The sequence below is a fragment of the Lissotriton helveticus genome, chromosome 1_1 (assembly GCF_964261635.1).
Source record: "Lissotriton helveticus chromosome 1_1, aLisHel1.1, whole genome shotgun sequence".
Taxonomy (NCBI): Eukaryota; Metazoa; Chordata; class Amphibia; order Caudata; family Salamandridae; genus Lissotriton; species Lissotriton helveticus.
Window position 1 is genome coordinate 1,834,535,326 of NC_136057.1, and position 16,332 is coordinate 1,834,551,657.

Consider the following 16,332-nt stretch of genomic DNA (forward strand, 5'->3'; position numbering starts at 1 on the left):
TGCCATTTTAAGCCCGATTGGACCAGCATCTCCTGTCTACAGAAGATTTTCAGTGGTCGAAGTTCAGATTTATCTTTGTTAGGGTATAGACTGAAACAACAGAATATACTATTTTGGTCATTATGGCAGGGAAGGCAATGTCTTTCAATGTAAATACTTAAGGCAACATATATATATATATATATAACAATCATATTACTTTCGATAGAATGAAAATAACAGATAAAAAGAAGAAAGTACCAACATAGCTATTTTTCTTAGAAAAGTAAAAAAATGATTTTATTGATAATCATTTGACAAAAATAAAATGAAACAGCTGAATCATACTGATTCAGTCATGTCTACATTCATACAATGTCATACAATCTAAGCTCTATTAAAAACGTTAATATTAATGGCAAAGCTGATCATAATCATTGATATTCGGTTGTGATCTCCGTAGACAAAAAAGTATGGCACAATTTGAGTTTGACAGTGGTCTTCTACGCGCATCTCAGCACAGGGGCGTGCCTTCGTCAGGAAAAGAGTGCCACAAAGCTTCAACAATGATATCTGTGAAAGAAATACCACATTTGAATGGTTCTTTCTAATAACTTCCATAGAAACAGCACATATGCATGTAGAAGAGAATCAAATTTTGCACGTGGCAGCCAGAGTGCTGGCGCTATGATCACAAATTGGCAAGGATCTTTATATAATGGCAGAAATTTGTAATGCTGATCTCTAGAGTAATGTAGAGAATACAGAGGAAGATACAACTATTCATAATATATACATGTTATTTGGTAAGAAAAATACAGTTAGGTGAGAAGAATGAAAAGAAGAAACAAGAAGGGTGAAAAAACTAACATAAGAATTAGAGAAAAAAATTGATTAAAGTGAATACATTTTACAGGTGGCATTAAAGATAGAACTTGAATCCTTGCCAAGAGTGCGGAAATTTTACCAATAGTGATCCGATCTGTGTTGTGTTTGCCGGTTAAAATCATAGAAGTAAAATAATCTTTTACCCGGTTTATATCCACTGTACTCGAACTGTGTCTACTGATGGTGTAGCATAGTATTTCGTTTTGGGTGTGGCTGAGAGAACTGAGGGGTACAAGCATATTTTACGTTAAAATGCATTGAATGAGTCTATGGAGGTTATATATAAGAAATTGATAATAGATACCTAATATGGTGTTGCTGTTGGGATCTAGACGATTACTTCAAGTACGTCAGTGCAGTATATTACTGACATTATATTCTTTATTTAAAACGTCCTTTGCTCAAAGCTGAGGAATAAAGGGATATTTTTAGGAAAATGTTTCTAGATGTGTCTCTAGTGCAGGCATGTAAGTGAATACAGAGAGTTTTTTTGAGCCCCTTGGTTATTGTTTAAATTAGTTTGTACCCATTAATCCTGATTTATGTTATAATGCGCTGTTCTAAGAACTGCTCTGTATGCAACTTGCCTATATGTATTGTATTAGGTGACCTAGTTTAAATATCATATTGCAACAGAATGGATGTTATACTTGCATCACAGTGTTGAGCTCGATACATGAAGACGATTATATCTGAAAAGGAGAGAGAGCCTACAGTGATAAATTCTCTCCGATACATTGGTTGCTCTGTACAAGCTAAGATGTTAAAAATTGGGGCATCATCTGCGAAGATGAAAAACAGGGAGAGCCCACAATGAATAGATTACTCTGTGAGGGCTGTGGTGTTAGAAATTTGGGCATCATAGAGTTATTTAATATTATGACACTAAAAGATGAACATAAGAATCGTTCTGTCGCTAAAAGTCAGATTTTAGACTCCCAAGAGGTCCGTATTAAAGATTGGAAAGAAAGCTTATCACATAACATGGCTCTCGCTGCACACACTGTATTTACACGCAGGCTGAAAACAGGGGTAACTCAACCTAAGGGGTGTTCTGTATTTAGGGATTAGTTTATGAGAGGAGTGCAATGAAACACCCAGCTTTAAAGATACTTATCTAAATATAAACCGGAAACTGCAGGTTCAGTTTACGAAGGAAAGCATTAAATTGAAATGAAGCGTAGTGGTCTGCATTTAGAGGTTAGTTTAAAAGTAATGTACAATGTCTGCATTTTCTGTTACTACCAAGATGTTGTCTGTGTAGGCCGCCTTTTTGAAGGATCGACCATTTATGTTGATCCCAATGGGATTGATATCTTCGTTGATTGACTAGGAGAGGTTCAACGGCTAAGAGAAGATTTTTGCAATGCAATAGGTCTCGCATTGACATGATTTCGAGCTATTGGCATTGTAAATGACCATGCCTTCTATTTATGTTTTGGGTTTTAAAACATAAATACAAGGCATTGGTATTTCCAATTCTAATAGCGTAAAATCGTACGGTGTGATAACTGGGTTGAGGCCGGTGGATACCTGTACCTAGCGCTGGGACACCTCTAATAAGGTCTCCCCACACCGCACTTATTAGAGGCATGATCCTCGTTCTAATTCTAGCTGCATTAGCCTCCCCATAACTTTAGACCAAAGTAATCCCATCAAATTCATACAGTACGTTCTTCCCCCATCAAACCGGCTCCTCTAACTTACTTTCCGGTCACTGGCTCCTACCTAGTTCTGGACGGTTCGGTTCGATGCACGTCCTCCTGTTGCTGATTAGCTATCTTTCCCGAGCATGAATACAGTGTTGCTGATCGGCGTGTGCTGGACTCTGGAAGTGTGGCCCTTACGTGACTTGCTAACAAACTGGCCTCAGAAAGCACAACATGGGGATGGAGACCTGCGGAGCGACATGTGGGTGTCCCCAAGAGAGACTGCCTTCTGGGACAGGCAGGGAAGTGCATGTAAATCACCAAAGAAGAAAGCATCCAGTTACCATTAGAGAAAGTGCCCATTTGGTGAAAGAGGTTGACACAGGTCACCCTTTCTATCTGTCCCATATGTACCCCACTATCTGGTCATCCAGGCCCCAAGAAGGAAGGGCTCAGGAACCCCTGTAATCACACGTTTGTCAAGGTGTGTTTCTCTCCAGAAACCTGATCCTGTCTGCTCCTTCCTCCCACCTGGTGGTGTGTGAGGACATCTTGCTACATTTTTGTGTATTTACAGCTACTATGTTGAGTAGAACCATGAGGGATATATCATTAAAAAATAAAATCACGGATAGCTCTTCTGTGTGAAAACATGTTTGGAGGCCAGCTCACCCATGAGGCCCACAGTCTCTAGTTCCCTACCATGGAAAAGTTCCAGTGGTGTGTGTTTGTGGTCTCAGCACCTACACAGCAGGAAGGAGAAGAGCAGGAGAGCAAATGGCAAGGAACAAGTAAGTTATTTTCATTTTTTTCAGTTGTTTATACGTCCGTTCCCCCCTCCCCCAATCACCCCAGAGCCCTCCCCAGCCACTCTGCTGTGAGATAAGCCGCTACTGGTGGCTTGTGGCTAGTGCCAGAGAGAAAGGGGTATTTGTTCATAAAGCATAAATGCCCACTATGCTTGTTATCCAGGTTGTAAACATTTGCTGTTGTAAAGCACTCAGAGTCGGATGCTCTGTATGGACTTGTTTTCTTTGACGTGAACATTTACTGTTGTAAAGCACTCTGATACCGTCAGGCCTAGCTGGCGCTATATAAAACTCTCCAATAAATTAATATTAAAAAGGCGGAGGTACTCCGTACCAGACAGCACCTGCCATTTAAAGTACTGAGCTGCATCAAATCCTCTTGTCCAGCATCTGCCTAAAAAAATGCTGGGACACTAGTTAAAACAGTCAATCAACTCATGTTGAAATACGTGAAAGGGAATGGGGTTGATAGGGGCAAATGTTATACTACAAAGCTTCGTTGGGAGACATGTATGTAAGGGTGCGATGGTCCTGGGGAGGGAGTCAGTGGCACGCAGAGTGTGTCCCCCAGGAGATCAGAGCCTTGCTTCCTGTACAAACACTGACAGTCAACGGCCCTCCACATTTGTATGGGGGATGGAAAGGCTTGCTCTAGGTTTGATGGAATCTTGCATTGATGCAGCCCATGATGCACCGGTTCTGTGTGTACTAGACAAACCTGGGAAAAGCTTTCATTGCACAAAAGTTAATGACTTACTGATCTACTTAATGGAGATAAAACAGAAAAGCCCAACACCCTCCCTCCCGCCACTTCCCGGACACTAACATCATACATGCAAAGCTCGACGAATGAAACATATCCCAGGATGACTCGGACTCTAAACCTCGGAACTGTGTGGGCGGCACTTACACAGCGCTACGAGGCCTTAATAATGACAGCTTGAGCGCTAAAAGATAACATACGTTTGTCAATGACTATGCCGGTATAGTAGCAGGTCGTTGCTCAGCGCACAATCTGAATGCCGGATACTGGCGCAGTGAGATGCAGAAGTGCTCCACAATGAATGCGCAGACTGCCCTCTGGTAGATGCGGGGGCAAGGGCTCTCTCTCCCTCTGCAGTATGGCCAGGCTTCCCCAGCGAGAAGCACGGGCCCTCCCCCACCTGCCCCTGCTGCAAGATGCCCATTGGTTGATTTTACTGTGAGTGTTTTTAAAAATAAATTACCTACTCGTACACAGTTTTTGAGGCAGACCTTGCTTTGACGGCATGTGTGTCAGCCACAGCAGCGGTAATATATTAATTTGAAAATGGTAAAATACATACCAAGATGTGCAATTTAAAAGTAACGAGTAAAAGCAACGCTGGAACGTATAAGAGGAAAAGTTACCTAAACTGAAGAAAATTATCAACATCCGTAATTTCGCTCTTAAAATAGAGCGATAGGCAGTAAAAACAAGTTAGGTATTGAAAGAAACTGACCGCTGCAGCCCGGCTTGAACAGAAAGCCAGGCAACCTGTGTTGGGATGGGGGCGGGCCGCAAAAATACAGGAAGCAGATGGGAGCCTACCCCGCGCTCCTGTGCCCGTGAAGCCAGCCGGAAGATTTGCATGTTAGCTAGCAGGGCTCCCGTGCTCATGGAGAGCCCCGCCTGCTGCCGAGAATGACCCGCTGGCTGCCGAGGGAGAGAGGGACACGCGAAAAGAAGCCGTGAGTGGGGTGTGAGGGGGGGATGTGTGCGCGCGTGTGTGCAAGTGTGTCTGTGTGTCTGTGTGTGTGTGTGTGCATGTGTGTGTGTGTATGTATGTATGCGTGCGTGTGTAAAAAGAGCCCGATGACTGGTGTGGGGGGAGAGGGGGTGTGTGTGCGAGTGTCTGTGTGTGTGTGTGCGTGCGCGTGCGTGTGTGTGTCTCTGTGTGTTGTACGAGCTAGGGGAGACAGGAGATGGTGAACGCGCGCGCGACCTGATCCGATTACGCAGGCGGCGCGTGCACATCTCTTGTCTCCCTTAGCTCCTTGTAAGCAGAACCGCTCACAATAGGCCTCGCAGCGACATCGCTTTGCGATGCACCGCAGGTGCGAGACCTAATAAGGGAAGGGGAAAGGGGCATCCTTGCCTTGTCCCAGTGGGAAGGGGTCAGATAAGACACGATTAGATCTGATTCTAGCACTGGAATTAAAGTATAGGGTCATTATCATCTTTATAAATGAGTCACCCTGATTGAAGCATGGCATCACGGTTTTCAAAACAGGCCAACCAACTTTATCGAATGCTTTTTCAACATTGAGTGCTGTAGCAGCTACTGGTGAGTTTTTGTTTTTGGAGATCTATAAGATATAACCTAAAAGTTTAATGTTATCATTGGTGAGCCTGCCTTTGAGAAAGTCACCCTGATATAGGCCAATCAGAAGTGGTAATATTGCTTCAATATGCTTAGCTAGAATTTTCGCATACAGTGTGCAGTCTAGATTGATCAGCGATATTGGTCTGTAATTTTTGGGGTAAGTATGATCTTTGCACGCCTTCAGTATCAGGATGATGTTTGCTTCCAAAGTAGACCCTCCAATGTAACCAGTGTCCGCTTAGTTCTGAAAGAGACTCAATAAGGGTTAGTGTAGTTAATCCGTGAAGAATTTAGAAAATTGAGCAAAGAGGCCCTCAGGCCCTGGGGCTTTCCCCACTTTGAGGGATTTGATGGCTGTTTAGAGTTCCCGATCCGTAATGGCCTGATTTAGTAGGCCTTGGCTTTGGGTATCTAGAATTGGTATATTAGGTTTGCTGAGGTATGATATGCTACAATGACTTATAGAAGTCTAGAAGAACAATAGATATTTTTGGGGGATCCAAATCTAGCTGACCCTCTTTATCTCAAATAGGAGTAATTTGTGAGCCAGTTCGTTTGTATATTAGGTAACTGGCTGAGACTTTCCCAATAGTATTACCAGCACATATTTTTATTGAGTTAAATTTGGTTACCCATTGTCCTGCTCTGGTGCTCAGATTATTGTATTCATTTTTTTAGGGTTAGGGTATCTAGGAGGAGAGGAGTGTTCCTGTCTCGAAGTGAAGTCTATTTTCCAAGTGTTTGTTCTTGTGTTCCACATATTCCATCTGCTTGTTAGCAGTTTTGTTAAAGTAGGAACTAAAGCATGTTATTACTCCTCTAATAGTTGCTTTGAAAGCGTCCCATTGTGTTAGGGGGGAGTAGTCCTTGGAAGATTTTTCGATTGGAAATGTTTTTATTAGCCTGTCGGGTTGTCTCTACATGGGCGCTGTTTTGAAGTATGTCAGAGTAAAGTCTCCAGGATCTTTCGGTTGGGGTGGTTGTGACCTAGTCAAGTGAAGCCGAAATAACAGGATGGTCTGATATCAATCTAGGTTCAGTGAAAGAGTCGGAGATCGCTCTTGCCAGATTTTGGGATACTAAGATGTGATCAATTCTAGATAATTATTGGAGGGGAGGGAATAAAAAAGTATAGTCTCTAGGGTTTGGGTGTTGAATGTGCCATCTACCTACAAGGGAGAAATTAGAACAGATTTTCTTGAGTACTTTGTGGGATCAGGATGATCTAAATTTGGCTCTCGAACTGCGGTCTTTAATTGGGTCAAGTGGGAGGTTAAATTGCCTCCTATTATTAGTCAGGAGTCATTGGGGAGACCTGCAATTAGTTCATCAATATCATTCCAGAAATTCATGTCACCACTGTTAAGCCCATATATGATCAGCAGGTAAACATTTTTACCAGATTTTGAGAGCATATTAAGTGTTCACCTCCCGTTTTGGTCTGCCAGTGTGTGTAGTATAGTGATCTTTGCTTGTTTGGTAATGATGGTGAGAACTATATTTTCCTTTTAGTGCACAGGTAGCCTATGACCTCTGAAAACCATGGGCCGTTAAAGGACGTGAGGTCTGAGGACGAGAGCTTGGATGTTTGTAAAAGTAGTATGTCACATCTAAGTTTATATGTGTACTCAATAACTTTCCTCCACTTGACTGGGTGGTTCAGCCCTTTGGTGTTAAGTGAAAGATTTTTCAAGGATTCACTAGTGGACCTATATGCGATAATAAATCAATGGTGGAAGATGAGGAGACAAAGGCGTTCCACAGCTCTGACTGATTGGAACGTATATTTTAAGGGCAAGCAGTCTCAAGATCCTACAGTTCTACTGGTCTGGAGTTTGTGGGTTCTAGTCGTGCGAAACAGGGCTATCCTTATCATGGAGTGGACAGTGGTTAGGACTGGGTAGGGGGAAAGAATGGAAAGACAGGAGAAAAAAATAAAGAAAAAAGCAGTGCCCACCAGCTCCAACACCCTACCTCCCCTACCCAATTCACCCCACCACCCAACCCCCCACCCTACTTCCCAACCTGCAAGAGGAATCGTATGGGACCCAGAGGAAAGACCAGCCATTTCCCGGGCGCCACATCATGGGCTGGACATTGAGTAAATAAACCCCTCCACAAATGCATTAATACAAAACATATTCAGAGTGAGGGTGTAACAAGAATTCTGCAAACATGTAAGTAACTTTCATAGTCATGCATTGGAGGTTGATCAGACAAATAGCAAAACAAGTGATCAAACAGGACAATTATCACCAGAGAGAGTCAACCATAATTATCGTAAAAGTGGATATAGAAATCCCTTGCAGAACAATGGAATGATCAAGTAGAGACCATCCAGTGGGTCGTATATCCGTGGCAGGAATAAAACGAAGAAGGATCCAGGCTTGAATCAAAGCACGGTCACAGCCAAAAAAGAAGAGATATTGCTAACAAGTTTGAGAAATAAAGACCCATGGGAGGAGTCATAGGGTGTGGTTGCACATGATATTGTACAATATGACGTTCGGTTTGGTAGTGAAAAAGATGAGTGGTGCTGTAATGTGTGGCTGTTATTTGAATTAGTGGCAGTCTGGGACCATGTGGATAAGAGAAGTGGGTCAAAACAGATGGTAGCAAAAGGGAAGTAAACCATCATAAGATGTGGATTTGACACTGAAGTATGTAACTGGACACAGCAAATGTACATGTTATAAAAAGTAATAAAACAACATAGAACATCAAATATACCAAATATGTTAAGCTGCTGTCTATGTAGGGTATAAAGTGGTAACTCAGCATAAAAGATGGATATACTTTACAACGCCCCAGTAGAAGAAGAGGAAATGTCCATCTCGGCTTCTTGAATGTTGTCAAGGAAGGATGACAGCTCCTGATGGTCATGATACAGATGTGATTATCCTTTGTAGGTAATAGAGAACCTGGCAGGTCCTGAAAAGAGGAGGAAAACTTCATGCTCTGCAGTCTAGATCTAAGAGAGAGGAAGCCTTTCTTTGTTTGGACAGTTGACTTGGAGTAGCCTTGCGAGATGGTGATCCAGTGACCATCTCAGGTGATGTGTTTGCATTTACATATGAATTCCAAAATTAGTTCTACATGCTGATAGCAGAGAGGTATACAGATTATTTGTCTCAGTGAGCCAGTTGGTGCGTAGGGATACGGTCTACTCTCAAGTTTGAAACTATTCTCAAAGAGAATGTTGATGTTGCAGGGTATCCAATCTTCCAGAAAGGTAATGCATGAGTCATGTTGATTTTCGCAGTTTTCAGGAAAACCAAAGAGTCTCATGTTGCCTTATCTGTTTCTGTCTTCAAACTTGGAGATTTCATGTTGCAACAATGTTCAGGATTTATGCAATAAGTTGAGGTCTTTGCTAACGGAGAGAGATTTGTCTTCGAGTTTGCTGATGTGTTGTTCAGCTGCCGAAATTTTGTTGGCTATTTGTTTGATATCAGATCTCATGCCTATCACGTCTTGTTGCATGATGTCCATGCTCACTTTTGTAATTTGGGCAAGTTGTAAGATCTGATTTTTTTGAGGATGTTGTCAATAGTGTCTTTATGCTCAGTTTTGCCTTTGATGGGAGATTCAGGTGTTGGAGGTTCTGATTTTATTCTCTTTGTAGCTGTCTTTACGTCTTTCTCGCCATTTTGATTATTTAATGTGCTCTGATACTTTTAGTCATTATAGAGTGACAGAAGGGATGACTCAGGTAGGTATGGTCAGTACGGTGGGATAGGTGCGGTAGAGTCCAAGCACCTTGGCGGTCACCGCGAGCGTGAAAGGAGAGATTGCAGAGTAGTATCCACTTATGGGCTCATAGTTTCAGAGTGTTATGCTGAGAGACCCATATTGGTATTGTATACCAGCCTTAAACAGATACTGAGTAGGATCTGGATAGCCTTTACTTGACTGTAGTGCGTCTGGACCGTATATCATCACCGCTCCCCTCACCAAAAAGGACACAAGACAAATGGTCAAATCATTCACCTTCGGACACAGGAAAGCAGGTAAGCAATGGGAGATGCACTGATTGTTTGAAAGTTGTTTTAACACATCAGGTCAGAGCCAATTACTGCTGGATGAGAAGTGGGGAATAGGTGTGGTCACAGAGTCGATTTCAAGCGGCTATTGTTTGGTGAACTCTTATGGGCACCTCGTGGTCCAATCATTTCTGGTGCGTCTGATCAGGTCTAATTTGATCCGATGGCTGCCAGATGCCGTGCTGCGTTGGAGAATGTATGCAGTAATTATGACAGCGTCAAGCAGACCGTCAGGTCATGCTGCAGCGGCACAGATCGGTAAATGAAAGCATCACGTGCATGGGCTGGTCCAGTAAGGTTGGCTGCAGGAATACGACCTCATTGAGTCATTTGCTGCAGTATCCTTTGGTCGTTTAGTGTGTGCCAGAGGTGCGCGTAGAACTAGACACCTTCGCTGTAGTTTGAAAGTGGATCAAGTATTACCACGAGATGTAGGAGTTTCAGGAACACATTTATAAGTTCTCATGGGTTGCGGTACGTCAGCACAGCCAAAGGCAAAGATTTTTAAAGTCGGACCTTCTTTACTTTCTTCTTTATGGCAACAATCGCCTGACTCCAAAATGGAGTCCAGTGTTGAAAACGGCCGACGGAGCCGATCCTGAATATCTGGGGGTGTACAGTACCATCGGGACAGAGGTGAGCAGCGGACCACGCGCTTCCAGGGACAAACCTAAAGGGAATTTCTCTCTCTGCAGCAAGGACATAATAAACACACGATGGTAAACACCCAACCGTTGCTGCGGACTGCCTTTCTCCCCCCTGGACTTGCTGGCTATGGCAGCACTCTTCCTGGACTTTCAGACCTGGACCTCTGTGTTCCCCGCCATTTTCTTTTTATGACTCACTTCTTCTACCTTTCTCCTCCACCTTTTTAGCGCTCTCTGACCTCCCCCCTCTGTCCTAGTGACCTCTCTATTGTCTCTCCTGATGCCTCTGACACAGTCCTCGCTGTCTTACTTGTTACTATCTGCTTCCCTCTCTGGTTTGTCTCACTTTCCTGCCCTTCTCTGTCCCTCCCTTGGTGCTGTGACTGTATATCCAGTCATATCCCCTCCCTATGTATATAGAGATAACTCTAATCACTAGTATATGCAGTAGACCGTTGTACTCTCTTCCATTGCTAGGTGACTCTTAGAGTATATCCAGGTGTATCCCCTCCCTATGTATATAGAGATAACTCTAATCACTAGTATATGCAGTAGACCGGTGCGCTCTCTTCCATTTCTATGTGACTCTTAGAGTATATCCATGTGTATCCCCTCCCTATGTATATAGAGATAACTCTAATCACTAGTATATGCAGTAGAACGTTGTGCTCTCTTCCATTCCTATGTGACTCTTAGAGTATATCCAGTCTTACCCCTTCCCTATGTATATAGAGATAACTCTAATCACTAGTATATGCAGTAGACCTTTGTACTCTCTACCATTCCTATGTGACTCTTAGAGTATATCCAGTCTTACCCCTTCCCTATGTATATAGAGATAACTCTAACCACTAGTTTATGCAGGAGTCCGCTCTGCTCTCTACCATCCCTATGTGACTCTTAGAGTATATCCATGTGTATCCCCTCCCTAAGTAGATAGAGATTTCACTAGTATATGCCTAGAGTTTATCGATTTGTATCTCCCCCTTGTGTGACTTTATCTCTTGTACATTTGCAATTTTTTTCTGTTTGTATCTTTTTATAACGCATGTAATCCTAAGTCCGTATGCTTTCCACTGGTTCTTATGTAAGTCAAAAATTTGCAAATTCTTTTTGTACCGTCAGTCCTTATGTTTGAAACTGGGTCCTATGTAAAGCGCTCTGACACCTTCAGGTAAAGTTCGCGCTATATAAAATCGCATAAATAAAATAAATTAAAAAATATAAAAAAAATACTCCTGTCTCGCGGTAGGCCCGCCCGGTTATGTCATAGGAGTTAGAGCAGCAGCCTTATCTGCAGAGCAGCGGTCTCTTTAGATGGATATGTCCGCTTAAGCAGGTTGAGGAAGCATGTACATCGCTATGGTATGCAGCTCTTAATGAAAAATGAGTCACTCTTAAGGTTTGTAGAAGCACCATTGGCAATGGATTCTTTGCAGCCAGGGGGATTATGTCAGATCTTTAGTTTCGGCCGCATTTCAGGGGCGGTAGCAGCCATGTTGTAATGTAGGCAGTCGCGGCTGGCAAGACTCGCGGGTGGGGGGTCACTCAGGTGGGGTTTAATTTTAAACAAAATTTTTTAAAAAGTTAACTTACTTTCACCGGCCCAGCGCCGTCAATGCTTCTCTGCTCCACACAGGAAGCAGACAGCCTGCCTCCCCTCCCCTAAGCCAATCACGACCCTTCAACCAACCCAACCAACCCAACCAACCCCTTCTGCTTTCCCACAGTGCTCTCGCAGTGCGAGAAAGCAGTGATGCGATGCTCCTCCACCCACATGGAGGAGATGCCCTTGGTTGTAGGCCTCAGGCACATCTTCTTCATCACAATATTTCATTGGAATGAAGTTGTTTGACAGCAATCCGGAACCTGAACTGTTACCACCTCACATTACGGTGCTCTTTTCTTGTGGTTTTGGACATGGATTCTAAGTTTAACGCATTTTATCCGTGTAAATGCCGCACCAAGGAGACGGAGCTTGAGCTCAAGCAACCATTTTCAACCGCCTAAGGCCATGCCCCCTTCCTTCAGGACACCTAATACGAAGGAAAACGTGCATTCTGATAAAGGATGCAGGGCCTCTAATGAAAATTAGAGGTTTGTGCACATTAAAACGTTACCTGCCAATGCTTGTTTTGGTATTGCATGTATTCGAAGGAAAAGGTTTTTCAGCCCCGGACACTGCCTGTGCCCACAACCGCTATAGGATATTACCAAAAAATAATGCGAAGGATTCCTTGGTATTCCTAAGTCATCCAAAAAGTATTTAACTGCAGGAAGTCAGCGGTCGCTGAGCACTTACTTAAGACCACTGCTCGGGCTGTGCAGAAATGAAAAACATAGTGAATACCTTAGAGATTGCAGATCCTGAGTTTTGGCTAGGTGCACACATTAGATATTTTATTCTGTCTATAGATTCCAAAATGCTTGGGGTTTTCCAAGACCTTATGCTCAAAGCCAACATGAACTCTGCAAGGGGGTGCAGGACATCACAACCGATGCAATCCAGAACCGCTAACGTTGTTTTGGAATGTGTACCTGCCAGGACTGTGCAAGCAGATGCAGCTTTACTCTTCCAAGCAGCAGCCCTTTGAATGGCGTCGAGAGTCAGTCATGTAGCAACTAGAAACATAGCAAAGCGACTTGATTGTTCGCAGGACCTGAGTGGACATGAAGCACATTTGATGTATATGTTTGGGCGTTTTGTAACACACCAAGAGTAATGTTTCAGTTACTTCTGAATGTAGAAGCTGATATAACACTGTCTAATCTGAAATGATAATAGAGTCAGAATGTGAACAAAAACATGGGGTACATGTCCATAGCTGATGTTCTATAGTGATTGTTCTTGGTACCTCAAAATGGCTATCTAAAAGCAGGTCTGAAAGTTCAGTTTCATGAGTTTCCTGAAACTTGATTTAGTTTAGATCTTAAGGAAGGGTGGAGGGCATTTTCTAATCTTGGCGTTTCACTTATTTCTACTGCAGGATTGTTAGAAGCCAATGAGCAGAGTTTTTCTAGTTGGGGTGTATCAGGGATCTAAATTCTACAGTACCTTTGGCCTTTTGTCTCCAGAAGTCTTTGTGGATGGTGCACTGAGCTTTGAATTTAATCCTGACTTCGACTGGTAGTCAATGAAGTGTTTTCAGAGCAATCTTGACTTGAAGTGAGCTTGCTTGTGTAGGTTAATGCACAATATGGCTTTCTGGTCTTTGTTGCCTAGCAAAGAGCATTTTGGAAAGGCCTGTATAGCTAAGGATACAGTAGTCCAGGCGGGACATAATTAGGGGTCATCAGTTCCTCCTGATGGCCAGTTTGTCGTTATGTGAGGGAGTAACGGGAGGATTTGGTGTATCAGCAGATTAAAGGAATGGTTGAAATCCATGCAGTCAAAAACAAGGTTTAGACGTGGTCATCCATGGATAGCAATGTATGTCAGTGAATAGATACCTGTGTTACACTGCAATAGAGTGAATGCGATCACTTTTCTCAAATTGACATCTAAATGAGATGAAGGATGAGAACCGTGTTAGAGCTGTATTTTCCATTCCAGTTTGTGTGGACAGGATAAACAAAGTATTAGCCACAGTAGCAAAGCATCTGCCGATGCTGTCTAGGCGTATACCCTCTCTGTCCGGAGGCACCGAACAAGGAGATTGCTGATTCCTGGAGCGCCTCCGTGCGGCTTGCATTAATACTGAATCCAGTCGAGGGTGCCCAATCAACCACGAAGAAGCAGAATCAGGTGCTTTGTATTTCTTTTCCATCCTCAGCAATACAGCCGGAACATAGCCCAGATTTTTCATAAGTTTCAAACCTTCCTTCCATATATAATCCACAATTGGTATAGCTCATACCGGTTTTTTATCCTGATCTCTAAAATCGTAGAAGAAGCACTCGGTTTGTACCACAGGCAAGGGCAAGCCAAATCTTTTAGACGCCCCTTTATAGTAACTCATGGAAGCCTCCAATATCCCCCGGACGTGAACTGTCTGGACGGGGGAAGGCGTCGGCGAAGATGGAGCAATGTAATCATCCCATTCTCGGCCTACCAAGTTGGGATCCTGAATGAGCTTACCCTCCTAAGGCTGAATATCTGCTTCACTCTCGATGTAGTCTTCCTGAATCGTAATGCACCAAGGTGCAGGTCTCTCTTCTTGAGAAGCGGGCAGTGGAGCAACTACTGGCGGTGGTGAATGAACCTGAATGCCCGGTCCTCCGGGCATCAGCGGAACTGGAGTGTGAGAGTCAGTACATCTTTTGTAATAATCATGGAGCATGTGCCTAAGGTCGGTGACCAGGGAGGTTGGCACTAGCATGGCATCTCTGCATACCTCCTGTTGCTCTTTGAGTACTTCATGTGGATAGTGATCCTGGAAAGAGTTGTATTGTTGCTTCCGGTGGCCACCTGCGAAGGAATAATCCCTTTCTATATACTCTGATGTGTCCTGGATATGTGTCTCCTCATCCTCATCTGTGTCCTGGCATTTAACCCTGAGCTGAAATGAGCTGTAAGCTGGACCGAATAAAGTTTCATCTCCTGATTCCTCCGTATCAAGAAGGTGAGAGGGAGGTAGCAGTGAAATCTTAGTTGAAGAGAACAGACCTGGAGACTTTTGCAACAATTGGAGACTTTTAATGTCCTGGTTTTTTCCGGCCACAACGCTGTCGACGAAGAGAGACGTCTGAAAGTTATCGTCGTCGATATTGGCAGTCTAGCAGGGGATTTAAACACTGTTGTCAATGGAGTGCCCGTCGACAGGGCCGTTGACGATGTCGTTGACGGTGTTCCCGTCATCGGAGCCATAGACATAACCGAACCGTTGACGCAGTAGTGGTTGTTGATGCCATCGACAATGCCATCCACGAGGTGATCGTCATCATAGTATGCGTCGACATGGTCGCAGCTACAGACGTCGATGGAGCTTTAACTGTCGTTCTTGACGACGGGTCCGTCAACTGAGCTTTTTTCGTCGACGAAGCCTGTTTTCGAGGTGTGACAGGCAGAGAAGAAGCGGAATACTTTTTTAGACCAGAGTCTCTTTGTTTTAGGGATGCTTTTTCAGCAGAGGATTTATCTGCCTTCATTTTCTTAGGATCAGCCTTTAATGAGGTAGAGCTCTCATTTTTACGTTTCCTCTCAGCTGAGGATGGCCCAGGACTCTCTTTAATGTCAGATCCAGAATCCGATCTAGATTTTTCTTTTGGAGCCATAGAAACAATCTGGCCTCCCGGTCCTTCAGAGTTTTGGCCGAAAAAGTCCTGCAGCATTCACAGTCCTTGGCTGTATGTTTGGGATAAAGGCAATAGAGACAGTCTTTGTGGGGGTCGTTAGAGAAAAGTCTTGCCTTTCCACAAAATCTGCAGGGTCTAAAAAGCCTCTTCTTAGATCCCTCTGACATTTTAAAAGGCATGAAAGTATGAAACCAGTACCTTGATATGAATTGTAGCCGGGTCAAAAGTTCACCCACTGACAAACTGAGCAGAGCTCAGGCAGATCCCCTTACACATGACTTGCGGTTATAAATCTGAGGTATGGTGGCTCTGCTAGGGAGTTGAGGTCTAGGGCTTGTCTCTAATTGGTCAGAGTTTGGACCTACATAAAGCTGCTGACAAATGTGAAAGTTTTCCTTTCTTTTTGATGGTTTTCTAATGTACTTTTAGAGTGCTGCTTTTCTAACTGCCGTGAGACTCCCATCATGACAACAGGCAAGATTCAAGCATGTGAAACTATGAAAGATTCAATACTGGAGAAAGTAGGATTCCATGGTCTATTTTGTCGAAGGCTGCTGACAAGCCTAACCGTACCAGAAGGAAGATGTCTCAACCATATGTTATAAGTGGATCATCGAGGATTTAAAGGATTGCTGTTTCCGTGCTGCATGCAGAACAGAATGCTGATTGGAAGGAACTTAACTGGTTATTGTTTTAAATGTGTGAGAAAAATTGTATAGAATTAGCTTTTTTCTTGG

General features: G+C 43.5%; 1 protein-coding gene across 2 annotated transcripts in view; it reads right to left on the minus strand.

Annotated features, from left to right (window-relative positions):
* Positions 1-421: 421 nt before the first annotated feature.
* Positions 422-16,332, minus strand: part of LOC144774994 (verrucotoxin subunit beta-like) — a 247,659-nt gene continuing 231,748 nt past the window's right edge. For both annotated transcript variants that reach the window (XM_078659207.1, XM_078659205.1), the window contains one exon: positions 422-552. The gene's annotated coding sequence lies outside the window, so the exon portion shown is untranslated. The remainder of the gene's footprint in view (positions 553-16,332) is intronic.